Genomic DNA, 2,381 nt, shown 5'->3' on the forward strand with positions numbered 1-2,381 from the left:
CGTGTGCCGTTTCAAATAAGGATAATTCATGGAGCAGGAAACAGAACTCACAGCTGTGAGTGGACAGAGCGGGCACGGGGAGGCCTGCCAGACCCATGAAGATGCTAGAGATCCTTAAACCCAAGAGGCTAAGCTCTCTGATCTGGGCTTGCCCGCTGGTCTTGTTTGGTTCACTCTTTGGATGACTCGGTTCCTCGTCACCCAGCCCCAGATGATGGGCTCCCGGGAGCGCGTTTCAGTAGAAGCCACGGAATCCACAACCCTCCCAGCTCTCCTGAAAGATGAGCAGAAACTCCCCACAGGCTCCCGCCTCAGCCCCCAGGACCAATGAAAAGACTCACCTGACCTGCAACAGCAGCCCTGCCCATACGTGCAGGACGGGCCAAAGGCACGAGGAAGCACTCGGACACACACATCAGAGCCAGCCTCGGGGAGAATGAGGACCGGAGTCAGCAGGCTGAGAACTGGAGATGGCGTGGGGACGTATTCTACTTGTGGCATCTACTCAGTTAATATCTTGGCTCACGTTAAGGTTTCCTAATGGTGAGCTTTTCTTGCGCTCCTCAAGTAAAGCTCCCTCTGTCATGATGTAAGATCTATATCGGACATGGCCAGATGGAATGTGTTCAGATGTTCTTAGGAATCTTGCATGTGTATGTTCATGAGACATACTGGCATGTAAATCTCCCTGCTGATGACATTATATTTTTATTCTGAGATATTGCAAAGTAATATAGAAGTGATTCTATTATTCTCTGGAGCAGAATGTGTTTAGAATTCACCAGTGAAATCATCTGGCTTTAACTGGTATTTTTGGTGAGATTTTTTATCACAGATTTAATTTCTATATGAGATACAAAACTATTCTGATTTTTTTCTTCTCAGGGCAGGTGTCATAAATGCAATATCTATATATATAAAAGGCTAATATGCTAAATGTATGACCATACGACCGGTTGCTATGACGCTCACGTACCACCAGTGGGCAGACGCTCAACGCAGGAGCTACCAAGCTGCAGTGACTTGGCAGCGGTGGTTCTCGGGTGACGCACCCCGAAACCAAAGAGAAGGGAGCCTAATTCCTTGCGGGGCTGTGTGATTCCACCTTCGACCGTGGGTTATGTTGTTGCTGGGGCACTGTCAGTCCCGAATCTGGTTTACTGCACACTTGCATTTGTGTGCCACACCCTGTACGACAGCAAATTTGCAGAGTGCCCCCAGGACCCCTCAGGGGATGTTGGAGAGCCATTTTCAGCCCGATCCCCACAGGGCAGATTGAGGGACCCCACCTACCAGAGGAACCCCACTCACTCCACAGACACCAGGAAGGGACCAAGGGAGGTTGGCTCCAGGGCGTATCTGGCACATCTCACCGAGTCCCGCCACACTGGCCACCTTCTAATTAATTTCCTTTCAATGTGCTTGAATCCATGCACCGGGCCACTAGTCATAATATATGTTTGAGGACAGGATACATGGTTTTTGCTTTTATTTTAGATACTAGTAGCTCTGCACATGAATCTGTGCGCCAGTAGCTCACTGCTGCCCTCCTGTATCTCTCCACCCACTGCCATGCCCTCCTGTAGCTTGCTGCCCTGGCCCCTCCTATAGCTCTCCACCACCCACTTGTAGCTTGCTGCTCCACCCTCCTGCTGATCCGTGATCCGGTCAATACACGGTTGATCATTACGTAACAACCATTTGCATATTATATCTTTATTATATAGGATTTTTATTTCATGAGATATTTTAAACACACCCAAACAAAGAAAGACTAAATATTACAGTGAACATCGCATACCCATTTCTTAGAATTTACAATTGTTAATATTTTGATATAATTCTTTCATATTTATTTTCTTGAGTGTTCTCAAATAATTTAAAGTTTCTTCTTCTTACTTTGAAATTAACAATATGATTTCCAAGGAATAATACATTCTGAAGATTGATTATCATCACAGAGCCTTTACTCTTCAGACCTAATATCCCTGTGTCTGGGTGGGAAGAAAGGAGAGGTAGCAGTGAGGAGGAGGAGGTGGGGAAGAAGTGGGGGGAGGAGAAGGGACGGGGAGGAGGAGAAGTGGGGAGGGGGAGGTAGATGAAGGGGAGAGAATGGGGAGGAAGAAGGGAAAGGAGAGGTAACAGTGAGGAGGAGGAGGCCGACAGGCCCATGGAATAGACCGTGTGGGTAAATGTCTTGGACGTAGAAGAGAGTCGGCCTCACAGGAGATGAAGCCCGGAAACTGTGGATGGTCCCGACCGCTTCCCCGTGGACAGCGGAGTGGATGTGCCCAGAACCACTTCCTCATAACCCGTTTCATGAACAAAACAAAACCATTCTTTGTTTCCAAGGTCAATGCTTTATTGGAAGGTGGCCAGAC

Source organism: Myotis davidii, unplaced genomic scaffold, assembly GCF_000327345.1.
Source record: "Myotis davidii unplaced genomic scaffold, ASM32734v1 scaffold552, whole genome shotgun sequence".
Lineage (NCBI taxonomy): Eukaryota > Metazoa > Chordata > Mammalia > Chiroptera > Vespertilionidae > Myotis > Myotis davidii.